Consider the following 27,246-nt stretch of genomic DNA (forward strand, 5'->3'; position numbering starts at 1 on the left):
CATGTAAATTACCATAAAAGTAAAGAATAAATATTGAGATATTCTATAATCTTTTTCTTTAAATGTCTATTTATTTATTTTGAGAGACAGAGTGCAAGTGGGGGAAAGGCAGAGAGAGAGGCAGACACAGAATCGGAAACAAGATCCAGACTCTGAGCTGTCAGCACGGACCCGATGTGGGGTTCAAACTCATGATCTGTGAGATCACGACCTGAGCTGAAGCCAGACACTTAACCAACTGAGCCACCCAGGTGCCTGAGATAGTCTATAATCTTTTGTCTCACATCACGACATGGTAAGTTCCATGCTTACTAGTTTGTCATCTTCCTACTAATAAATAAGAGAGCCTTGACCTACTTTGCAATATTTTTGCTACAGAAGAGAGGAGGCCCCACCTACAGTGGGCAGATGTTACTACTTTTCAGGAATGTTGAGTCAGTGAGAGAGGCAGGTTCCTCACCCCCAGGAGAAGAAACATGAAAGTTTGGTCTGCTAAGGCTGGCAAGAGTGATCAAACTGTCTGCTGGCCTCTTGTAAGGTGGAAAAAGAAGGTACTATCTTCATTACTTCCAGAAATGAAAAAAAAAAAAAAAAAGAAAGAGAAAGAAAGAAAGAACGAATGAAAGAATGAACTGATCCCAGGAATAGTTCTTTGTTCTTTGTTCTAGTTCTCAGTTCTTTGTTGTTGTTGTTGTTGTTTTCATTTTGCCCTATGTTTTCTTAAGTAGAAAATACAAATGTTTTACTAAAGAAACTTTTTCCCTATGTCTCTTAACACATCCACGCACTGCCTTACAAAAAAGAATTGAGTGCATCTTTCTTGATCCCTACAATCCCAGCCTTCCTCTAATAATCATGGAATTCTTCCATTTTCTCCCATCACACCTTTCTCTTATTCTCCATATTTCAATTATTTATCACATTCCCGTCTTACCTCCTAAAGATTTTCCTTCCTCTATGTCATTAAATCATGAAGTTTTAGACAGTTTTCCTTGAAGTTCGCAACACACTGCTCACAAGGAGATTTGAGGTCCTGATGGTACGTAAATACCACGTGAAACCTACAATTGAAAGTGACAGAAAAAAATATTTTAATTTGGGGGGGTGGTTCATAGCCTTCTTCACTTTCATTTTTCCTTGTCTCATGTTTTCTTCCCAGTGGGGAAGAGAGAGGTGTTATCTATCCATCTTCCACCCAAAATATAAATGCTATGCAAATTTAAACCTTCCAGTTCATCAAAGCCCCTCCTTGGCCATTACACAACCTGCATTTTCTCACTGGTTACCTCCTCCTCAGACTAAGCACCCTTGGAGATCTGCCCCATCTCCAGCAAGGCACCAATCTCCTTTCTCCTCACCTGATAGCTAGTTCTCTTCATCTCTTTTCTTGGGTTTACCTAGGAAACTAAAAATCCCTCCCATTTTTTCAATTTTTTATTGTAGTAGAATATACATAAAATATTTATCACTTTAACTATCCATAAGTGCACAGGTCAGTGGCATTAAACACAATAATAATGTTGGCTAACCATCACTGCTATTTCTACCCAAAACATTTTTGTCAACCTCAACAGATACTCTGTATTCATTAAATGGTAACTCCTCCTTCCACTGCTCTCTTGGCCCCTGGTGCCCACTATTCTACTTTCTGCCTCTGAATTTGCTTATTTTAGGTACCTCATGTAAGTGGAATCACACAATATTTGTCTATCTATATCTGGTTTATTTCACTAAACATGCTCTTTTGAATCTCCATCCATGTTTTAGCATATATCAAAGTTTCATTATTTTTTTATATTGAATAATATTCGTGTGTGTGTGTGTGTCACATTCTGTTTATCCGCTAATCTGTTGATGGGTGCTGGAGCTGCTCTTACCTTTTGGTTATTGTGAATAACGCTACAGTGAATATTAACGTAGACATGCACACTTTGCCTAGCTAACCCTTGTCATTTGAAGATCTCAGCTCAGTATCACTTGCTCACCAACACCTTCTCTGCCTTTTCCTGACTAGGTCAGTCTTACAGGTAGACCACGTTTACCACTCTACACATATCAAAGTAGGCAACTACGTATTTGTGATGTGATTTGATAAACGTTCCTCTCCCCGACTGGTATAAGCCTACTACACTGCTGTGTACTTAGTAGGACCTCAAAAATTGTCCATCGAACAAGCCAATAGGAGACACCTCAAATGTGGTAACTGTCATTTTTCTGAATGAATCATTATCTAGATCTAAAGCTGACATTAAAATAGTGAGCTGCACTAGTTGGCAGAGACCAGAAGATAATGACTATGAACACAATGACAAAAATGACTCAAGAGCACAAGTTTTCGCCATGTACCTCCCTTGGTAATGACAAACACCATCCACATATGAAAATGAATTTGGCTGAGGACTATTGATTTTCCCTTTGCTTTACTCCAGGCTTTGTACTGAGACTCCAGCTCTCAAGAGGAAGAATGCCCTGCTCCGGTTCTGCTTGGCCTTGGTTTACCTCCAGCTCAAACATGCCTGCTTGGCTGTCGGATTTAATTAAAAGGTAAGACAATAGCAACAACAACAGAAGCAGGAGAGTTGAGAGACCTTGCTTGTTTTGTGAAACAGAATATTTAGAGTGGATTTTCAGAAGGCGAATGAGCAGAGCAAAGATCACCAGAGCATCACACTGCCTGGCAGCTGTGAAGAAAGCAGCCACACAGGTCTCTCTCTGGGTCTCCTGTCTTGTAGGCAGGCAATGTGGTGGGGAGAACAGCTCTGTCCACTGAGTGTGGGGAGAGGGTATGAGCCAGAGTTTCTGGAAGACAGAATCGGAAAGAAGGCTCCAAAACAGTCTGACCTGTTCCTGTTCCATGACGGCAGCTGGAGATGTTCAATCAGATGTGGTTGCACCCGTAGCCCCAGCTCAGGTCCTTACACTGGGTGGACGTGATCCATTATAAGCTGTTGCAACTGAGGGTGGGCTCTAAGACCATTAGAGGATGGGGAAAGAGTAAGGTGCCCACAATAAGAAGGTGGTGATGGTCATGCTAAAGGGCTACTCTGGAGCAGACATTTAGTCTCCCTCATGACTTCTATCAGCACCCCCTTACTGCCACCAGCCACCTCTTCCTCTTTTGCCACTCCTCAGCAAACTCTTCTTCAATTTTAGCCCACAACCCTTCTTATCCTGATTCAGAACCATAACATTGCAGATAAATCTTCCTTATTACAAGAGAAAACATGTGTGGAGTGGGGTGAAAAACTGAGTGACGAAGTCCAAACCTTTTGTAATGGCTAGGGGAGAGGAAAGGATGGGGCATTGCAGGGACTTTGTCCCATCACTCAGGGTACCATCTAAGAAAGTTACATTTTCGAAAAAGTGGGGGGTTCTTCCATATCCCTGAATTTTTATTTGAAAAAATTTCAAACCCTCAGAGAAAACCCTCTGAAAGAATACTATAGTGAATATAAATATATCCTCCATTTAGATTTACAATTGCTAGCATTTTGTCACACTTGCTTTATCTGCACATATATGTGCATGGGCGTATACACACACACACACACACACACACACACACACACACACACACAGGCTTTTTTTCCCCAGAAGTTTTTGAAAGTAGTTTGAAGTCATCATAATATTCCAACCCCAGATACCTTACACTATATCTATGTATAAAGCACAAGGACCTTGTCATACATAAGAAATTTAATACTGATGTGGTAATGCCTAACATGTGGTCTGTATTAATTAAAAAATTTGTTTTGTTTATTTAGTTTGAGAGAGAGAGTGTGTGTGAGTAGGGGAGGAGCAGAGAGAGAGAGAGAGAGAGGGAGGGAGGGAGAGAGAGAGAGAGGGAGAGAGAGAGAGAGAGAGAGAGAGAGAGAGAGAGAGAGAGAGAGAGAGAGAGAGAAAATTCCAAGCAGGATCCACACCATAAGTGCAGAGCCTAACATGGAGCACGAACTCATGAACCATGAGATCATGACCTGAGCCAAAACCAAGAGTCAGATGCTTAACCAACTGAGCCACCCAGGCACCCCTAACAAGTGGTCTATACTAAAATTACCCTAAGTGCTCCCCAATAGACTTTATAGATCTTTAAAAAAAATCCAATATCAAATTAAAGTTCTCCCATTGCATTTGGTTTTTATGTTTCTTGATTATCCTTTGATATACAACCCCCTTTAATCATGTACATATGGATGCTTATTTATTTAATATTATTCATGAACAATTTTTTTGAGAGTCCAGGCTAGTAGTCTTGCAGAATATCCCCAAACTTTGGATTTTCCTTTTTCGTCATGAATAGATTCAAGTAAAAATATTTTGGGCAAGATATTGTGCAATTGACTTTGAATTCCATCAGGAGGCACATAATGCCAGTTTATCTCATTATTGGTGTTACTAAATTTGATCACTTGATTAAGGTGGTAGCCATTAGGTGTCCCCATTATAAATAATCTCTTTCCTTAATTAAGAAGTTACCTGTGGGACCATGGTTTGAAATCCCATGAATATCCTGTTTTTTAAGAATGTTTTACCCAATGGCTTAAACTTCTCTTGTTGATCCATTATTTCCTGATGGTTACCAAATGGTGACTTTCTATTCTATTATTCCAATGACATATAATAGTATTGTTTTTTTTTAATTTTTAATGTTTTTATTTTTGAGAGAGAGACACACACACAGCGTGAGCAGGGGAAGGGCAGAGAGGGAGGGAGACACAGAATCTGCAGTAAGTTCCAGGCTTCGAGCTGTCAGCACAAAGGCTGATGCGGGGACTGGAACTTGTGAACTGTGAGATCATGACCTGAGGCAGTCAGATGCTTAACCAACTGAGCCACCCAGGTGCCCCTCAGTTAGTATTCTTCTGTAAAGAACTCTCCCTTTTTCTTTCAAAGGGGGAGATGTAGATTATATCTTGAAGATAAGACCCAATAGTGCATAGAAATAAAGCCCATAGTACTGACCACATCCTGCTTAAAATGTTCTACATGTGATTAGATGATTTCCTCCATGGCTTTGGTCTTCTTTGATGTGGATCCCAAATCCTCCAAATCTTTGGATGTCCCAGCACCACAGGGGCCTGTTTCTTTCCAGCATGTAAAACTACCCACACTGTATGAGGAATTTAGATCATCCACCCAGAATAAAAAGTATGGAATCACTCTTGTAAACTACACACAAGTGATTCCTCATTAGGGATGAAGTTAACCCAGTAGGGGACCAGTTTGTGGTGCAAATAGGGTGGGAGATATTAGGGTCCAGTTGGAGCAGCTGTAGTAAGGGACATGCATGAAGCACTGTTGAGCCCATAAAAGTTCAAGTCCTAGTGTACAGACTGAGTAGGACAGGAGGAGTGAAGGGGAATGAGCAAGAGATGGAAGTTCAGAGACAGGTAAGAAAGGGAAACACTGGGGCTCTTTTGTCTACTTCGGAACCCTTTGAGCTTATTGTGAATTTAACACAGATTCGGCTCCCTGAAGTGGATCCCGCTGCTAGATGAGACCAGACTGGGTTAAGGGAATCAAATGTCTGATTGGGGCCGCCATGGTAGGAGGGGTGGCTGTCCACCATGACACCCTGGCACATGCTCACCTCCTCTCTCTGGCTCAGTTCAGTGGTAGTGGTTTTATGCGGTGTCAGCAAGGAGGCTGCCATGTTCTCTCTCCATCCCTATGTGGCAAGAAGTTCCGGCCAAAATCAGAGAAGGGGAAGGCAAGTGTGTGCGAGTGGGTGGGCAGCTGTGCGGCAGGGAGCAGAGGGTAGAGACAAGTGTGTTTAAATCAGCACAACAATCAGTCCCAGGCAGGAGCAATTTTGAGATTAGGGCTTCGGGTCCTATTTTATTTTATTTTTTATAAAAGGAAATGATCTCTCTCTGATGAAAAAGTCGTGCTGCTCTATTGTTGTAATCTCACCTCCACTCACAGTTCCACGCGGTTTCATTTCTGACCTACTTTCTTCATCTCCTTCGCTTGTTTCCTTCAAGAGCAGTTTTAGCTCCCAACGCCAGCCAGTACCTTGCTTAAATTGCTTTAATCTCCAAGTGCTTCTTATATTGATTTTAAACAGTTAAGCTGCCAATCAACTCTTCTCCTTGTGCGGCCGTTGAGGGCAGAGAGATTAAAACAACAAACAAATAAGGCTGGTGCTAGGAAGTTGGTTAGAATTTCCAAATGAATGTCAGTAGCTCCCAGGAACAACTCTTTCCCCCTCCCACCGAAGAGGTGCAGAGTGTTATGAAGAGACTAGGCCCAGCTTCGTAATGTTAATAATAGCCAGCATTTAATGAAGGGCTGCTTGCTGCCAGGAACCCTTCTAAATACTGTATTCCTCTTACCTCATTTAATCCTGGCACAGGTCAGGTGGCAAATACTGTCATGATTCTCTTTGAACAGAAGAGGAAACTGAGGCACAGAACAGCCAGGAGAGCATGAAAGGCACAGAGCACGAAATCGAAGGCAGTCTGGCTCTGGGAAGATGAACTAGTAGGCAGCAAGTTATAAGGACTCCCTTGCCCTGTGACTAAGTCTCCACCAGGCTGCAGCAGAATGACACAGAAGTGCCATCTTCCAAGAAACAAAGGCAAGAGTGGCCAAAATGGGTAAAAGTTCAACACCTTTTAATTCAAGAAGCATGCGTGAATCCCCGATGACGTATAGGCACCGGGTTTGACCTTGGAGATACAGACGGGGTAAAGATGCAGTCACAGCTCTCAGAAACCTCAAAATCTTATGGAGTCTAACCACAGGTAGGCAGTCCACTGGGGAAGATGGGAGTGAAAGAGGGAGAAAGGCAGGTAAGTGATTCACGTTATGTATGACTCAAACCTCACCTCCTCCAGAAAGCCTTCCCTAACCACCTCTGGCTGCTTCCCTCTTGTCTTGTCACTCGCTGTTGAATACTACAACAGTAGGATCACTTGTTTGTCTCCCCCACTAGATCAGGGGCCTGCAAGCCACGTCTTGAGAGAACTGGCTCACTGTCTATTTTTTAGAAAGAAAGTTTTATGGAAACACAACCACTGGCATTTGTTTGCGTGTTGTCTATGACTGCTCTAGAGCTACAGCAGCAGAGGCGAACAGTCACATCAGATATCACCTGGCTTGTACAGCCTAAACTCTTCATTACCCGGCCCTTTTCAGACAAAGTCTTCTGACCCCTCTTCCAGACCACGACCATTTTGGGGGTCATTTCTGAATCTGCAGCAGCCAGGGCACAGGAGGAGGATCGCCCTGGCTCTGCAAACTCTGCAGCGGTGTCGTTTCAGCTCGGCCTGAGATAGACTCTTAGAACTCAAGTTTCTGCCGGAGAGAGAAGTAGAGGGGATACTGAACTCCTACCCAGCTCTTCTGTTTCCCGGCTCAATGCACATCCCATGGCAATGGCACGGCAAATGGGGAGTTAGCAACCAAATGGGGTCTGCTGAAACGGCTCTGCAACAACTAACGCATAGGAAGACAGAGGCTTGGGGGCAGGCAGAAGGGATAAAGTGGAGACAAAGGAAAAATAGACCGTGCGTGGGATGACTTGCCACTTCAATTTTCCTAGGGGGTGACAGAGCTTCTGTGACAGGTAGGTTATTTTGGGTCTTCATTAGGACTCTTATTAATATGGTGTTGGATGTATCTAAGTGCACCTGCCGCGTTAGGAATCGTAAAGTGGCGTGTGTAATGTCACATCTATCTTGGGAAGGACTGGCACAAGGGTGGGCAAGCAACAGATTGGACGGCGAGTAGAAATTACCTGCACAATTTCTGTGCTCTGAGCTGGTAACAAGCCCAGCATGTTCGAATGAACACTCTATCCAAGCAATTGCTGGCAAGAGGGTCATCCGTCTTGAAAGAGAACATTTTTGCCTGAATTGCAGCACGCCATGAAAGGGCTCAGCTGGTCTGAACACGGATGGTGCCTTGGCCCGCGGTTTGCCCCCAAGTGGTATGTGGGGAACAGTGTAGTTTTCAGAGGGCTGGCTGCAAGCTGCAGAGAGGCCTGAGAGTCAGGAGGGAGACGTAGACCTGACGGAAAGGGGTAACCCATGATCTCTAATTTATATGACCAAGACATTGCAGGAGTGAGGCAGGCTGAGCTTTTTATGCTGTTGTTCTTGAAAATCTTGCTGTGTCGGGCTGCATTTGAACTTGAATCAAAAGGCCCTGAAGGTGGTCAGTGCCTATTTTCTTCCTTCTTTGCGGGACAGCAGAGACTCTCGGTTCCCTTAGCGTAGACCAGGAGCCATTAGAATTTCAGGTTTAAATCGATGTTGAAAATGAAGTTCCACCACTCAACTATTAAAATTCAATTAGAGAGCTCTTACAACTGATGATGAGCGGGCTTGCTCCTTTTCGAAGAACTGAGATCTGAAAGCATGCCATCATATCTTGGGCCAGCTTAACTATTAGCAAGTTGTACAGTCCACTTCAGATTGTGCCACTAGCTATCTTCCAGATGTTATAGAATGAACCCACTCTTGCTTTCACGTAATGTATCTTCATGGATCTGCAGATAGTTGCCTTTTGACCCCTACCACCCAGATCACGAGTATCCTCTTTTCTAGGTATATTATCTCATTTCTTTCTGCTTCTCCCATAGGCATAGTTTTGATTGCACTCACAACTTTGATAGATTTTTTTTTTTTTTGTGGCATGCCTCAACCTGTCTTTAGCCTTCTTTACTTTGCTATTCAGAACAAATGTAGTGATGCATTCCCCCTGCTAAATGTGCTCCTTTCACAAGGCAGATTGTACTGAGAGAGGACTCTCAGGTGACAAAAATAATCAGCTCCTACAGGGAAGCCCTCATACCCTTACAAAGGTACATACATACAAAGACAAGGAAGCATTTAATGGGGGGGGGGGTTAGGCAGTGTGGACCCCTCCCTGACCCAATTTCATTCAGAAGCACTCACCCAGTCACTGGAACATTGGGTGTTCCTGTTTAGTTTCAAAGTTAAGTATTTGTTGTTATTTTTCTTAAATTTAGAAAAATCTGTTCATTGATTTTCAATTTTTTTTCTAAGAGACTGCTACGGAATAAAGTAAAAGTAACCTGAATGGTTATTAGCAAAGGTTTGCTAACTTAACACCGCTCACCTCTGAACTAACAACTCCTTCCTGATGACCAAAGAACTCAGAAAATGCAGAGCTAATTTTCATGAGTTAAACCAGCGAGCTTGTATTTTCGTTTTCTCTCTTTATGATTTTGGCAAGAGGTTTCACTTTCGTCGCCACTCAAGTGATCCCCAAGCCATTTCATGGACAAGAATGTGGCATTTTCCTCGGGCCAGAACTTTTTGGAAAAAAACAAGCTATAAGATGTCAGCAAGTGGAGGAATCCAAGAAATTGTGCAGTCCAGATCCTCACTGTATGGGTAAGGAGGTGAATGGTGGCTACAGCTGATTCTGGACTGAGTCAGAACATGAACAAGGTTTTCTCTTAGCCACTGATTTCTGCCAAAATTGAGGGGTCTCGCTGAAATTCTTTCTCTTATGGAATGGTAACATCAGAAAGGCAATCATGGAAAATATGACAATTTCACTCCTGTTTTTCTTTCTTTCTCTCTCTCTTTTTTTTCTTTTCCCTATTCCCTTAGCCTTTATGTAAAATTCTTCTTGAAAATGTCAGTCTGCCTCGGCTACATTGAGGGGAGATGAGAAAGGGGGGATTATCCACCACTGAAGTAGAGTGTTAGAGGGAGGTTGTGTATCTTAATTTTTTTTAATGTTTATTTATTTTTGAGAGAGAGAGAGAGAGTGAGCAGGGGAGGGGAGGAGAAAGAGGGAGACACAGAATCTGAAGCAGGCTCCAGGCTCAGAGCTGGATGCGAGGCTCAAACTCACCAACTATGAGATTATAACCTGAGCTGAAGTCAGATACTTAACTGACTGAGCCACCCAGACACCCCAGAGATGTGTATGTTAGTAGCCTGTGATGAGGGTGGCAACACAAAGCAAATTCAGACAGAGAGTAGAATAAGTCCCCTAGAGTGTGCCATGCAAAGCCATCTATGTGGGGCTTTGGGGCACCCTGGTGTGCTGGGCACAGCCTCTACCACTATATTTCTCCAGCCCCAGGGGATGAAGACTAGTCAGGGAACCCTGCAGCTGCAAACAGCTCTAAAGTCTTCCATTTCTCTCTTAAAAATATTATGTGAATGTAGATTGTACTCCATAACACTATAATCCATAAAAGCTAAGGTGCATTTATTGTAAGACACATCATGGTTTTATCCCTAAGAATGAAAAAAACAAACAAACCCAAATACTGAAAATTAAATTGTGACACAGAATCGATTGTAAAATTCACTCTCATTTCAAAGGTGTTAATACATGAATGGCTGAGGATCGATGAACTAGTGGATATTTATCTGGTTTTTAATATAAAAATACAATCCCTCCTCCCCCCTTCAATCTTTAAGTAAGCTTATTTCAAAAAGATGCACCATGTTTCTACTTTGGCTTTGTGTACTCACTGGTATAGAGCTGCAAACACCCAGGAGTATTCATATTCCCATTTAAGAAACATTAATTGCACCATTTTAGTGATATGGGCATCTTTCAAGGGTGGTGGGAAAGAGAGATGCTGTGGAACGTTTTTCATTTAAAACCCTAGAAACTCAAGAAAATTAAAAACATATGTTCAAACAAAAACTTGCACATGAGTGTTTATGGCAGCATTATTCATAACACCCAAAAGGTGGAAACAAACCAAATGTCCATCAACTGACGAATGGATAAACAAAATGTGGTGTATTCATAGAACATTTTTCTGCCGCGGAAAGGAATGAAGTTCCCATCCATACAGGTTACAACATGGATGAACCTTGAAACATGATGCTTAGTGAAAGAAGCCAGCCACAATAGCCACACGTTATATAAGTCCATGTGTATGAAATGTCAGAATAGGTAAATCCACATAGTAGATAGATTAGAGGTTGCCAAGGAGCTGGGAAAAAGGATGGACTAGAGAGTGACTTTAATGAAGACGGGGTTTGTTTTTGGGGTGATGAGAACGTTCTGGAATTAGATAGTGATGATAGTTGTACCACATCGTGAATATGCTAAAAGATACTGAGTTGAACACTTCAAAATGGTTACAATGTTCAATTGTATGTTACGTGAATTTTTTCTCAGTAAAATGGGTAAAAGTGCCTAGAAAATTTTGTTTCCTACCCCTCATCTCCCAGCTAACAACTGTTGGAACGCTGTTTCCAGCAACGCTGTTGGAAATAGGGTTAGGAGGAGGTCTTAGCTAAGCCTTGCTCTTGCTCCCAGGAATGACCCCTGCGGTCCTCCTCCAGAACAACAGGGGGGTCTGAGGAGCCAGTGTGAAACCCACTGCCTGAAACTCTCCTCACACAATGGCCCCCTCTTGCATGGTGCAGTGCAAGGCACAAGCCACCTTCTCCCGGGAGCAGATTCCCCGAGGAGAGAAGATAGTGCGACACTTCACCACATGCCTTCCCTCTCCAGCTCTACCAGGTACTCCAGATGCAGACTGCTCCCTCCCTGGCACCAAGTTCCTCACACATTCGGGAGCCAAGTTTTTATACCACCCACATCCACCACGAAAGGCCAGCCACGAGGACTTTGGAGAAGCAGCATGTTCTGCTGGAAAGTTTCTTCCCAACCTTAAATCCCCTCTGGAGCAAGGCACTCGTGGGTACACCTTTCACACTCACATGTAAGGCATGTGGTTTGTTCGGCCCCGGGTGCTGCCCGGGTCAGAAATGTCCGGTTGAGCCTGCCCCAGTCTCGGCATGGGGTGAGAGCTGATCAAGGCAGAGCCACATCTTTATTGCATGTTCTGATATGGCTTTTGGTCACAGTAATGTACTTGCTCCCTCCCCATATCCCTGGTTTCATGGCTGACACAGTGCCATCATCTCTGACCCCAGTTTCATCTGTTACCAACTCATGTCTGCCATTTGTGTAGGCTTTCCTTCTAGTAACTGACTCTGTTGTCTCCAGGGAGCAGCCTGGATAGCAGCAGCCTGGAACCCCAGGCTCCACCTACACTGAGTCCCCAAGAAGGAGCCCACAGTGCTGTTTCCCACATCTTTCCTTCTGCTATTTTTTTCTGCTTGACATTTTCTCCCTCCTCTTTTTGCCTAACTCACTCATGTTTCAAGACTTAGCTCAGATCCAGTAAATGGATGCTTGGGCATATATGGAAAGATTCATCTCACCTCCCACTCTACATACATAAAAAAAAAGTTAGAGAAAATATAATAAAAGTAAATAATACACAGCCAATCTTAACACATAGAGAGGGAAATCCACAACGCCAGCATGGAAGAGGGACCTGGCATTGGAGCTGTGAATGTAGGCTGATTTCTAACTCACAGGGGTGGGAAAGGTTATGTAAATGAATATGGGCTTTGCTCACCAGTGTGAACTGAAACCCTGAACAAAGACAGGGATGTTAAAGAATGCCCTATCTGTGAAACAGAGATTTTACCACGAGTCCTCTACTCGCCAGGACTATACGTGGAAATCAGAATCCTGTGAGAGGTCAGAATCCTTGGTCAAAACCAAATATACTTACTCACGTCATCTTTGCGTTAAGAATCCAAGATAAAAAATTAATATATAATAAACAATCTCAAACTAACCCATAGGGATGCTTCCATAAGGCAAAACACAGGTGACCTCCACAATATACACCCCGACGGAGATGACATCCTAGTAAAAAATTATGTACCTCACAAGGAAACAGCCACAAAGAAGGGGAGTCCACACATGAAACACGGAAAAATTCACACTGAAGAGCTGGATGACTGGATTCTCTGAGGGGGTTTACAGGGTAAGCATATTTAAGTGGTAAAAGATAAATGAAGGTAGTGTACATAAGGCAAGAACAATAGAACATGGAAAATTAATAGGTGGGCTTTTAAAAAAATTAAATAGAAATTAATGTATTTATAGACCTTAAAACCCCAATGGACGGAGTGTACAGTCAGTAGGCTAGAACAGAAGAGAATTCGTGTGCTGGAATATAGCTTTGAGGAAATTACCCAAAATGCAGCTCACAGATATAGGGAGAAGAAGGATAAAATTAGACCTGTAAGATAGGCTAAGAATATCCAGTACATATCTAACAGAGCATGTAAATCCAGAGGACAAGTGATGGTCACAGAAAAATAGGCTATTTTTTTTCTGTTTTTTGAAACTGTCGTAAAAAAAAACGCATAATATGGAATTTACTCTCTTAGCCATTTTTAAGTGTGCAGTTCAGTAGCATTACATATATTCCCATTATGGGAAACTGAACTCCAGAACTTTTCCATCTTACAAATCTGAAACCGTATACCCGTTAAACAACTCCTCCTTTTCCCTCCCCACCCCCAGCCCCTGGAAACTACCATTCAATTTTCTGTTTCTATGAAGTGGACTACTTTACACACCTCATGTAAGAGGAATCGGATAGTATTTTCCTAGTTTTAAAAACAGATCAGGGGCGCCTCAGTGGCTCAGTCAGTTAAGCATCTGACTCTTGATTTAGGTTCAGGTCATGGTTTCACAGTTTGCGAGATCAAGCCCCGTGTCAGGCTCTGTGCTGGCAGCAGGGAGCCTACTTGGGATTCTCTCTCTCCCTCTCTCTCTGCCCCTCCCCTACTCATGCTCTCTCTCTCTCTCTCTCTCTCTCTCTCTCTCAATATAAGTAAATGAACATTAAAAAATATTTTTAAACAGATAAAATCAGCATTTAGAGTCCTAGAGATAAAATAAATAAAAACAAATCTATACTCAAGATATTTTGTATAAATATGATAGAATATCAAAAATAAATTGTTAAAAACCACAAAAAAGGAAAGAGAAATTATTCACAAAGAGATAACTATTAGCTGACAACTGCTGACCTAGCATTCTATATCCAGCTTCATCCATCACTGGGAAATAAAATTAAGATAAAGACATTTTCAGGAAGAAAAAAGACTGACGTAATTTGCCTATTCACTGGCCTCTCTGAAAGAACTACTGAAGGATAAACTAATGAAAATGGAAACTGAACCTAAATGATATGTGCGAGATGCTGGAAACAATGCTGAGTAAGCAGTATTAAGCACACTGTCAACACTAAATAAATATAAACTTCAAATACACACACACACACATACACACACACGTGTATGCATATATATGTACTAATAACGGAAAGGTTTTTAAAAGGTGGAAATAAAATACTTGCCAATTCCATTGGATATAGGGAAAATGATTTCATAGTGAGAGAGTCCTATGTGCCTCACAATATTCACAGAGAAAACAGATGTGTTGATTAATTTAAACCTTATTAAATATAGTGTGCATGTTTAAAATTGAAGAGCAATCTCTAAATTAAACCAAACAGAATGTACTTCCAATTTAAAAAAGGGAAATAAAGATAACTTTTTTTTTCAATTTAATAGAAAGCAGGAAAGAACACATGAAAAAGCCAAGACAAGGCACAGTAATTGAATGCTACCTACCATTGGAAATGGTATATATCTGCATGTAATAACATGAGTAAACCACAAAGATTTGATATTCAGAGCAAAATAAAAACTTGCAAAGTTTATGTATGGTGTTAACATACGTACTTCTTACAACACATGACATCATATTTGTTGTTCAAGTATATGTACAAACACAAAGATACGATTGTTAATTGCTAACACCATCGCCGGGGTAAAAGCTGCTTCTGGTGATAAAAAGAATATAGAATTTAAAAAGCCTGCAAAGAAGTTTTCTACCATACTAGTAACCTTTAATTCTGTGTAAGTTTTGAAACATCTATGAAAAAATGTTGACGTTAGTTAAATCTAGGTGGGGAGTATGTGTTTTATGATATTATATTATCCTCATTCATTTCTATAGTTTTGAAATATTTTTATACTTGCAAAAAGATTCAGCTCAGGATGTCTCTGTCCCATGAAGATCTCCCAGGCTCTCTATCTCTAGACCATATTTGATCTCTCTCCTGTGCTCTTATAAATACATGCACTTATCCTATCAAAGCACCTGTTTATATATGATGACTTAGGTGGTGCTTTCCAGAAGCAGAGCCTGAGACAGGGAGTTGGGTCCTTGTGATTGACATGGGGAGAGTTCATCAGCAAAAACTTGTAAGGGAGAGACTGAAGTAGGGTAAAGAAGGGAAAAGAGCCAAGCACAGATTTGGTCTCAGGGATAGCCTCGCCTTGGCCTGGTCTTCAGGGATGGGGCTCTGAAGCCAAACCACACCACAATGTTGTCTCCCTCACTGGGGTAAGATGACTGCCTTCCAGACCTCTGTATCCATTTGGCTGTGGCCTATCACTAGTGGAGGTACATGGCTCCAGGCATTCAAGTGCATTTCTCTCAAGAAGGAAGTAAGGGCAATCGTGAATCCTAGCAGCCAATACCCACAGCAGGTAGAACTCAGTGCAACAGACCTGGTATATCATCTGGGTGAGGCACCAAACAGCTCTATCACACCTGTATCATCCTTGATGCTCATTTTTCTCACTGCCTTTCCTTAAATCAGGGGTGGGGTCCTACTCAGTATCCTGGCCTCCAAGCCAGCACAGTGCTTGCATGGAGTGGGCTCTCACACACATTTAATGAACTGAAATGAACCTGGAAAAAAAAAATGATCCAGCAATGCTAAAGGGGGAATATCAATGTCAATAGGAAAAGGCCAAAGGTTCTTCCTCCTGCATTCCCAAGCCCACTGGTGGAGGGCTGACTTGTTTTCTTCCTGATAATGACACATGCATGCAAGCATCTATCCATCAAGCATTTATTCAACACCTACTATGTATCAGGCACTGGAGACTAAAAGCAGTATACACTATGCTTATATGCTCAAGTTATATTACAGTCAAATGTGTAAGGCAATTGACTCCTATCAATTTATATTAATGGAGAGTCCCGTTTCTAGGATCTGTGGGAGATATCATTCTGAATAATTAATGCAATCAGCCCATAAGCCCTTATAATTCAGAAAGGGAAACGGGAATGCACATTTAAAAAACTGATACCAGCTAAGCTATTGTAAGTGCCATAAGTTGAGTTCAACTATGTGATAAATGTTCAGTATGATATATAATTCATTCATTCACTCATTCAATTATTCATTTGTTCACTTCTCCTTTGAGCAAATATTTAATATAGGCCTATTGTGTACTAAACACCTAGAGGCACTTGGTGTAGAGTACTGAATAAGACAACATGTTCATAAATTTACAGATTAAAGACTACAGGAAAGACAAACATGCTAGAGTTACTCATAAGTAAATATATTTTGGCAAGTTGCAATGAGTGTATGAATGAAGAAAACCAAGGACTATGAAGCAAGATAGTGGAAGATACCCTTATTTGGTTTCAGGAGTTATGAAAAGCATCCCAAGCAAATTGATTTTTTGTTTATTATAAATGAAGAATTAGGACAAATGAGTAGAGTGAGTAGAAGAGTATTTAAATGTAGAGGAAAGAACCACAAAGTTTTTGATGTTGGCTAAATTTAGCTCAGGAGCAGAATGAGTTGGAGAATGGCTGGAGCGAGGGCTTAGGGGCTGGATCATGCATTACTTTGTGTCTCTGATATTTGCATTTCATTCCAAATGTAAAAGGAGGCCACCAGAAAGTTTAAGCAGAGGAGAAACATAACCTGATTCATGGTTTTAAAAAGATTAGTCTATCAGAGTGGAGAGTGGATTGGAGGGAAACAAGGATGGGTATGAGATGGAAAGATAAAACAGTTGTCCATCAATGAGATCCCAGTAGCTTGAAGTATGCATGACAGCGTCCATACATATGTTTAGGGTGGGATGGACAAAGCTGGAAGGTACATTGGAAATGAGGCATGAAGGAGAGAGAGACATAACAATGACTCCAGATTTGGGGCTTAAGCAACTGGGTAAACGGAAGGACTATTAACTGAGATGCAGAAGAATAGGGTAGAGATTAATACTAAGGGAACTCAGGAACACCTCTAGGGGTAGCCAATATCTGGACAAGACATCTAAAAAGATTAATTTGAGAAAGGGGGGTTGTTCTAGGCAGAGAGAACAATGTAAACAGAAGCCCAGGGATGAAAGAGTCCATGGTTTAGAAAATGGCAGTAAAAGACTATGGCACTGGGTATGCAAAGTGACACTCTGTGGGGATGTTGTTATCAGGATACAAGATTGAAAAGTTAAGTAGACATGGAAATCAAAGTCTCTGAAATTAATTTGTATAAAAAGATAATCTTTGGAGGTTTTTAGGCAGTGGAATAACATGTTCAGACCTGCTTTTTTTAATTTTTTTTTATTTTTAGGAAGATATCCAGAATTTTTGGAGCTCTGTAAGGGAGAAAAAATAGTTGGTGTTGGAGAAAGAGACATTTTGGGAAAATTGAAATATATGCAATCTTTTTTTAGCATCTCTAACAGATCAGTTTAAGAATATGAGCATGCATTATGTATAATTTGGGTTGTTTTTAAAAAGATCATGTTTCATGTTTGTTATATATAGAGCTGCTAAGGCCTGGACAACTCTTGGAATAGATTTTATTTTTCCAATAGAATGGAGGTGGGGGTGTGGTGGCTACCCACTGGTCAACAATGTTGCCTTGTCAAATCTTGTCTTTTCTAACCTAAATATTCATATCTTTTTTATAAATCAAAAAAGGAAGGCTGCTTTTGTTTTTGTTTTTGGATGATCTGCTTTATTGCCCACTAAAGTGATTTTCAGACCAAAAAGCAAAGGAAGGAAAAATGGCTGAGAAATCATGGGACAGCAGATACTATTCGTGGTGTGGGATTATAAAAAGGATGTAAAAATATTTTTCTTCTTGGTACTTTAAACATTTTTTTTTAAAGTCAAAACAGTGTCCTTGACCAGAAGTCAATAAGCTTTACCTGGGAAGGGCCAGATAATAAATGTTTTAGGCTTTGGGGACTCTATGGTTTCTGTTGTAAGTATTCACCTCTGTCTATAACACAAAAGCAACCACAGATGATGCATTAAAAAAATGATCATGCCTGTGTTCCTACAATAAACTTTATTTACAAAAACAGTGTTGAGCAATATTTGTTGACCCTTGCCCAAGACCTCCCAATCCAACCATAAAGTTTTGGGGTTTTGGGGGGGGGTACTCTTTAAAAGTGTATATTTCTGCCTTTTATATCATATGTACTTTATAGAGTATCACTATGTCTAATTTGTCACTTACAAAGGTTGCTCAGTTTAATCTACTCACATGCAGTTGAGCCAGTATCCAATAAAAGTAAGTCCTGGAAATGGTAGCCCTTTGTTTTAATAAAAGCTATGAAAATTTTTACAATTCTAACTTTATTTTTTGTGTCCCCCACTTTCAATGTGTCTTGTGTTAATATTTAAGCTGTTTTATGGCTAATAAAATTTGCTTCTCGAATAAAATTCTCAATTCTCACTCGCCCTGAGAAAGTAGGGAAGAGAAGCAACAGAAAGAGGAAAAGGAAAATGAGAACAAGGATGATGTGCTGAGGATAAAGAGGAGGAAACGCTGCATTCTGTTGTTTTTGTTTTGTTTTGTTTGTTTTTAAAATTTTTTGTTTTGTTTTTGTTTTGTTTTGTTTTGTTTTGTTTTTGCCTCTAACTCATGGGCCAGGCTCTGTGCCAAAATGTTACAAACATCATTTAATTCCCCCAACAATCCTATAAAGCAAGTTACGATCACCATTTAAATATTGGCAAGAACACTTTTAAAGTCGGGTTTCTCCACAAGGAGACACTGAAAGAAGGTTCCTTTTTCCCAGGAAACATGGTGAGGGAGTGAGCAAATAAGCCAGGGAAGGAGGAATGCCAAAGGATTTTTTATCAAGGGGGCAACTAACACACAGTCCCTCTAGGGAATCCTAATGATGACTGTAGGACATGTCTCACAACACTTCCCCTAAAGTATCAAGGAGGCTGGGGTATTTAATCACCAAATCCTATGACTCGTTGGTAAGGTTTGCTCTTGGGGACCATTAACTCCTTGGATCTTCCATCTTGTGTCACATGTAGGTTGACACCATTCCTGAAGCCAGAGAAAGCCTTATGGAGAGATAAACAGGTACCGCACTCAGGAACTATCCATGGAACCTTCAGATGGCATGGACCAAAGGGATATATATGGGTGGGGTTCCAAGAGTATATGTCTCAGACACTAAGTCTCTGAAGTATGTATGATGCTATTTTTCCCTGACACCAAGTAGAAACTATGAGTCCAAGAGCTAAAGAGAAGGCTGGGGTCAATCTCTGGGAAGGGCCTTTAAACTAATAATGCCTCTGATTTTTCTAAGACCTCTCTCTTCCCAGAGTCCATTCTTCACATGAAGACTGCAGTTTGCATTCACCATGGCATGATACAATTTTAGTGGGAAAGAAATCAGGGCTCTTTGATTTGATCTGAAATCAAAGAGCAAAGAAATGTTGTCACAATCCACTAAATCATCCCCAGCCTGTTATTTACCCATGGAAAATACAGATATAGGATTAACAAGGTGGCCAACATCCATAGGTAGTATGGTTCACAGGTCTGATGAGAGCTGTTTTAACAGCAATGGGGGAATGCTCTCTGTTTAGAACCTTAGAGGCATACACCTAGGTATGAAGAAAGACAAGTGTTTAGAGAAAAGTATTAAGTGCTTTATAAATGTTAGCTAGTATCGTTATCATAGATTATTTTTTAAATAACTGACCAGTTTTTAACATACCCTCCTCTTCTCTGCTTTCGATCCATCTTCCTGAGTTGGAGTAAGCAGGAGAGTTTCATTAGAGCACAAGAGCTAACATATGGGAAAGGCATGAGACCTTGTTTCTGTGTTCCTCCAGAGGGCAGATGCAGAATGGATGGTGGTGGTGGGGGAATGCCAAGAAATAATTGAACTCAATATGAGGAAGAACTTCCTAGCAGTTAGCACAATCTGAGACTAAGACTATTCTGTTTTGTGAAGCAATAAAACTCCCACCACTGGAGATGTTGGCTTCTCATTTGCTGCATCCAGGATAGCAGGATCTATGGCATTGGGTACAAACAGGGAAGAGATAACCACTTCAGTTTCCTTGAAACAATGGAGGCCTGAGTTCCATCTTGGCTCTGTTACTGTTGCTTACTCTGAGCTGTCATTCTCTAATCTATAAAATGGGGATACTCACAGTATATTTTCACAGGTTCTGTAGATTTCCTAAGATTATGTATGTAAAGTGTTAGTGCAGTGTCTAGCCATAGTAATAATTAAATTTCTATTGTCATCTGTTGTTATTAAGGAGCTCACAACAAAGGAGGTAGATGCACAGAAGTTCTCCTGGCCGACGCATACTGAGTGCCCTCTCTGTATTATGCTTGAGACAAATGCTGAGGTACATAAATGGATACAATGGGTTCTTTCCCACAAGGAGTTCCCAGCATGCATGTACTTGTATACAGGGATCTCCTCAGGATTAATTAGTCCAACCAGACCTACTGGCCTGGGTCTCAGGGAATGACATGTCTGGCTGAAGCCCAGCAGCTCTGCCTGGAGAGGGCCAGTCTCACAGGTGATGGAAATAGGTGAGTCACATGGTCCTGTGTCATCTCCAGAAGGGTAACAAGCAGACACAGAACACTCCATTAGACTGTAGCTAATCAAGCAAACAAGTCACAAGTGTTTATCTAGGACCATTAAAAGAGATGCAAAAATCAGCCTTATGGCGAGAAAGAGGCCTCAAAAAGCCATGCTGTCAGTATATATGGGGGTTAGCTTTTCCGAGGCCCATGAAAACATTAATTGAGAACAAAGGGAGCTGCAAAGAATGATAACTTGTAGAGCATTTACTAAATATCAGACATTGTCCTAAACATGTCATATACGTTGGAGTATTTAATCTGTTCTGTAGCCTTATGATATAGATACTACTGTTATTACATCATCATTTACATTGAGACTGAGGCACGAAGAAGTTAAACTACCCACCTGTGATCACAAGGTACACAGATGGGGAGACTTCTAAGCTAACTATTTACCCAGGAAGGAAGGACTGTTGGAGAAACATCAGTTTGCTAGCTATTTTCCTTAAGACAGAATGGTACTGACTGTGGCTTCTGGGCTTTGTGGAGACAACTGAGCATTCTGGATCTGAGATCTGCTGCTGACTTATTTTTGCCATTGGCACCTCCCTGTAGTAACCTGGAATCACACCTGTTTGCAAAACTCTTTGAGATGAATAATAGGAAATGAGGAACAAGGAATGAGACAGATGTAGCAGTTGCCGTGGAAATGTAGGAGCCTTTGTGGCCCTATTCTGGGTGGTGACGTTCATAAAGTTGTACGAAATGGGAATATTTTCCTGTGACAGTATGTGAAGGTGTGATGACCGCAGGGACACGTCTTTTCCAAAACCAGTGGTTGGCTGTGTTGACAGAGGTGGGGGCACAGAAATACCGCAGCATTCACAGGTCAAAATTCCATGCGATTTCTTGGCTGTGTGATCTTGGACAAGTCATTTAATCTCTCTTGGTTTCAACTTCCCTTTAGGTAATAATGTCTACTTTGTAGGGTTGCTGTAAATACTAGATGAGATAATGATGCAAAGTGTAGGACATTAAGTCAAATATTTCAGACTATTAATAAGATCTGGCTCTCTGTGTGACCTTGGATTTATTCTTCTCCCTGTCTCCACTGAGGTTCATCCAGTGTGAAAAATGGGCCAGAACCCAGCTTCTTTCCTGACTTGGCAGCAGAGTAAAGGTGGGAATAGTTCCCTCTGCCAATCTCAGCTAGGCCTGACCTTGTATAAAATCAAACAAACAGAACATTATTCAAAATCCCCACAGGAAGAAGCATGTGTAGGGGGTAACTCTTGTTCTGCCAAATATTGGCTGTCTTTCCTGGATATTTAAAAATATATATTTCACTGGTGAAACAAAGCCCACTGATGTCCAACAGAAAAGCAGCAAGCAGAAGGAGGCTTCTCCTCTCCTCTCCTTTATTACTAATGCTTATGCAGACCTACTGGGGAGAAAGCAGTATCAGTGTTAGAAGGTTGGCAGCTGCCACTGTAGTGATACCTGGGGCCTTTCAGAATGTTCCAGCCCCAGACTTGTAAGCAGGGACGGCTCCAAAAACAAGTCTGGACACATACAGGAGAAAAAAGCATTGTAGTTATATAGTAGAGTTTCTCTGTGATGCCTAATGGTTCCAAACACATTGACTGACATGTGGTACCTGTTGGGATCTTTCACATCTCTATCGAACTATCTCCCCTTCCCCACCAAAAAAAATGATCTTACCAATATAAAATGAATGACCTGGGGCACCTGGGTGGCTCAGTCAGTTGAGCGTCTGACTCTTGATTCTGGCTCAGGTCATGATGCCATGGTTTGTGAGATTGAGCCCCATGTCAGTCTCTATGCTGGCAGCATGGAGCCTGCTTGGGATTCTCTCTCTATTTCCCACACTCTCAAAATAAATGAATGAACTTAAAAAAAAAAGTTAAATATATAAATAAATGATCTGCCAGCAGATGGATTCTAGAGAAATCGTTCTGACCAGGTAGAAGATGACCACTGCTCTCATAACTATGAGATCTTGAAAAAATGACTACATCCTTGGGGTTTCTGTTCCTTCCACTATCAGGAGAGGACAATGCTGCCAGCCTTGAAAGATCATTGTGAGCATGGAGACTTTCTACCAGCTTATAGATCAATGATACATGTGTTAGGCATCCTTTCGAGGGCTGGGGAAGTAGGGGTGAACAAGAGAAAATTCAAAATCGTTGCCATCAAGGAGCCTGTGTTTTGCAGGGAACTCAGACATAAGCAAATACATAAGCAAACAAGATAGTTTCAGTTACTGAGATAAGCTATGAAGACAGTAAAACAGTCAGTGGCACAGAATGACAAGGGGTGCTTCCTTGGTTAAGTGATCAGAGGAGATCTGGGAAGAGGTGACATTGGAATTGAGGTGAAAATGGTGACAGCCAGCTCTGCCAATGTCTGAGAGAGGGACATTGATGGGAGAAGGAATACGTGGAAAGGCCAACAGATGGGGACACAATTTAGAATATCTGAGGGTTGTGGCTGGTGGTTAGTGAACAAAGGAAATACCTGTAGCTACCTGCTGACTCTCAGCTGACTCTCTCTTAGCTCTAAAGCTGAGATCCCAGTGGGGAGAATTACTGGATCAGCCAGAGTGAGGTGTGCAGCTCTTAACCTGTTAACTCTGGCTGGAGGGTCAGGTTGATATTCAGAACATGGTGACTCCAATGGGAATCATATGGATGGAGGGAGGGGAAAATGCAGTTCCTGGGAAAAAAGACGTCGTTCCCAAAATGAAAGGAGAGTGCCTGGTGCTCAAAGTGAGGCTCATTCATTACACCAGGTTCTGCAGCTCCAAAGAAATTTGACCTTTCCTGATGCTTCTTAAGGTAGGTTGGGCAGAACATCCTCTCTCCATCTTAGAAAGAGGGAGAGATTGGAGAGACTGGAGTCTCCTGCTACAGAGACTGGAGAGTCACGTTCAAGGTTACATAGGTTATAAAAGGCTAAACAAGATGGGTAATCAAGTTTCAGCTTGAAATCTGAGGACACTGTCTTCTATTTTTAGTTCATTTATCCATTTATGTTTATTGGATATTTATTGTATTGTAATAGCTGTGGTCCTCCGAAAGGAATCTTTGTTCAAAGAACTTCGGAAAAGCCAACCTACCATCTTTTGGAGATTCTCAAGTTGTATTAGCATAAAGAAACAAAGTTCTTGAAGCACAGAATTTATTAAAATTTATTTGATCACTGAACATGCTTTCTACTATGTAAAATGCAAATTAAATGATTTTTAGTTATTCCTTCTTCATTTGAAAATTATACATCAAATATCTACTGTAACATATATATAATGGAAGGAACAAGGATCTGAAATGAAATGTCTGCTTTAAACCCAACCTCTGCTGGGCGATCTTAGGCAAATCACCTATTATCTGTACACTGGGTTCCTATTTTTTTATCTATAAAATGAGGAGAGTCAGACTAAATGAGGCTAAAGTCTCTTCCTGCTCTGATAGTCAGTAATTGTATTTCTATTCCCCAGTGCTGTAAAAGTTATAGATAAGAGGAAATATGGTTCTCAAATTCAAGGAATTTACATTTCATTTGCAAAAGGAGACTGTATACGTGCACACACACACACACACACACACACACACTCATGAGCACACATGATCCAGGATCGTAAACAAGTGATTAGATAGTGCTAATTATATACAACCTTGCTCATCTCAAGGTGAGAGTAATAATAATGTTTGGTTGTTCTATGAGGAGTACAGTGACAACAGAAAGGTTATATGATGTCCCAAGGTCACACTATGTTCAATTTCAGTTATTGTTGCCACATGTGTCCACAGTTGGGGATCTCTGCAAATTAATAAATCCTTAGACTAGAATTTATGCTGTTGGGTAGAGTGCAAAACAGACAAAATAAGAACTAATATTTGTATAACTTTTTTTAAAGGCTTATTTATTTACTTTGAGAGAGAGAGAGAGACAGCACAAGTGGAGCAAGGGCAGAGAGACAGGCAGACACAGAATCCCAAACAGGCTTCGCACTATCAGCACGGAGCCCCACATGGGCCTTGAACCCACAAAACTGTGAGATTATGATCTGAGCTGAAACCAAGAGTCAGACGCTTAGCCAACTGAGCCACCCAGGTCCCTGTATAATTCTTTATCTTTTAAAAACAGCTTCACTAGATATACTTCACCCAATATGAAAAACCTAGTATGTATATTGCTCATGTCTTTGTACAGATTAGAGAGCTGTAGTGCAGAGCCTGTGAGCAACCTATCCTAGTGTGCTAAGTGGCAGAGTCACTTTTGTCCAACCCCATGGCTGTCTTTTTCCATAATACTGCCCTCAGTGGCTTACTGAAAAAAAAAAACTGCATTCCTAGAACTGGAGGTCAAATAGAGTGATCCCCTGTTTGCACTGAAATCTCAGTGTTTCAAACCTGAATGAGAGAAAAGACACCATTCCCATTCCCTTTTCCATCATAATGTGAATATTTTTATTCCCAGTTTTGTTCTGGCAGTTGGGATATTGGAAAGGGAATAAAGGATATTAAAGGCATAGCTCATCCTTGTAAAAACTCACTCACTTGGCATTTGGTCTTGATGGCAGGGCATAAAACATACAAACAGTTTAGCTACTACCCTTAGTTTCCTGGAAAAATGGTTCTCATAGAGCCATCTGTAAAATAGAATATTACACAGGAGAGAGAATATTTAGAAGCCAAAGTCCCCAGTTCCTGCACTTAAGGCTATGGGGTCTTGGTTGATTTACTTCTTTGAACCTCAATCTCCTAATCTGTAAAATTGGAGTACTTTTGATAGTTCAATAATCAACTGCTATTGTAAAGATCACACAATAGAACACTTGAATATGCATTTTAATCTTTGAGGAGAGATGCACACATGAGGAAGTATTGCTTTAATAATAAGTATCATGGGGCGCCTGGGTGGCTGAGTTTGTTAAGTGTCCCGACTTCAGCTCAGGTCGTGATCTTGCAGTTCGTGAGTTCAAGCCCCACATTGCGCTCTGTGCTGAAAGCTTTGAGCCTGGAGCCTGCTTTGGATTCTGTGTCTCCCTCTCTCTCTGCCCCTCCCCTGCTTTCTCTCTCTCTCTCTCTCTCTCTCTCTCTCTCTCTCAAAAATAAATAAACATTAAAAAAAATAAATATCATATGGATAGCATTAAGGGAAAGTATTTGCATAAAAGCTCAAATTTTGTTGTAACTAGATAAGGAAAGCATTGCTCCTGGGAATCAAATACCAAAGTACAGGCATAGCTTTGTTCTCTGGAATTCTTCTTTGTTATTGTAATTTTGGAATGGAATTTGACCTGTATTCAAGGCAGAATGTAGCTAGACATTGGAGTCAGGATGTGCATAGGACCACAGGGAGTAAAGAAGAGGAATGTAAAGGAGAGAGGGAAAACAACAAGCAAATTGAGACTGTATACATCAGCCTCCAGGTGAATCAAATCCTTTCCGCAGCGGCTTCCATGCCATATCTGGGTAAACACACAACATCAGTTGTCAAGGCCATGTGCCCTCCCTACCTTGTCTAGTGCCTTTCAGTCACAGCTTCTAAGCTCTGACAATGGGGGAGAGTTTAGCTCGGTGTTAGCTGGGACACCGGAGCATCTGTAAGCAATGCTAGAGCAGCCACAGGCAGGGTTCAGTGAGCACTCCCCAACTGGGATTAGATTCCAAATCCCTGCTATGAAAAGAATGCAGGTATTTCACAATAGTGTTTGAGTTTTACCATCTTTGATATTCCCAAGCAGAGGACTCCATCCAACTTCGATATTTGATAAGATAGCACATATGGACTTTGTGACGGACCTAGGCTTGTCTGAATAGTTGGCCTAGGGCACATCACTGCACTTTTCTGAATGTGCTTTCCGTCTTTACAGAAATAACCAATCCCTACTAGTCTCAAAGAGGTGTAAAAGTTATAAAGCTTGAATTGTAAGAGGTTAGTGATTTGTTAAGGTCACCAGTGAGTCAATGGCCAACCCAACATTTGCAATGAGGGATTTGGACAGTTTAGTATTTTTTTCACTCTTTCTTCCAGGGGTCAGTTTGAACCAAGCCAAAGTCTCAGAATGAAAAGAACTTGTATTTCTGTCAGTGGCAGAGTTAGATATATTTTGAAAATTCCTTCTAAGCCCACCAGATAATTGGAACTAAAGTGCTCTATGGCAAATCGACAGCTTAAAGTTGGAGCTCTGCTGCTCACCCTATAAAAAGATGTTGAAAAAACAAACTACCCACTGCCACGACAGGCTCTGATTTCCATAATGCTGCACACTTAAGAAGGGAAAAGGATACAGACATAGCCTAAAGCCTTTCAGTCAAGACATAAACAAAGTCCCTATTGGTTGACTTCCCACATCCAAAGAACCACTATATTGATGCTTCCCAGACTCTCTGTGTTGAAAGAACACTGATTCCTGCCTCCTCCCCCACCATTTCATCACAGAATTGTTTTTAGTAAAATCTAATTAAAGAAAATTGAGGAATAAAATAAAAAAGTAGACCTACACAATATAAGGCCAAGTTCTGTTGTGTCAGGTTTGACAGAAATAAAATTGTTTTGTCAAATTGATAGAAAGGTTTCCAAAGCCTCTATCTCAATTTCTATACTTGTCCTATCATGGACAAGTTACAAATAGTTTGCAGATCAGCACCTGTCTGTGGACGCCACTTTGAATAGTACTGTTCTACAGCACTGCAGAGCAGGAGCCC

At 41.2% G+C, this 27,246-nt stretch overlaps 1 long non-coding RNA gene across 2 annotated transcripts in view; it reads right to left on the reverse strand.

Moving 5' to 3' along the window:
• The window catches only part of LOC123381807, a 466,019-nt gene that overhangs the window by 26,235 nt on the left and 412,538 nt on the right, over window positions 1–27,246 (reverse strand). For both annotated transcript variants that reach the window (XR_006589252.1, XR_006589250.1), the window contains exon 5: window positions 935–1,061. This is a non-coding gene — a long non-coding RNA (uncharacterized LOC123381807). The remainder of the gene's footprint in view (window positions 1–934; window positions 1,062–27,246) is intronic.

Source organism: Felis catus, chromosome D4, assembly GCF_018350175.1.
Source record: "Felis catus isolate Fca126 chromosome D4, F.catus_Fca126_mat1.0, whole genome shotgun sequence".
Lineage (NCBI taxonomy): Eukaryota > Metazoa > Chordata > Mammalia > Carnivora > Felidae > Felis > Felis catus.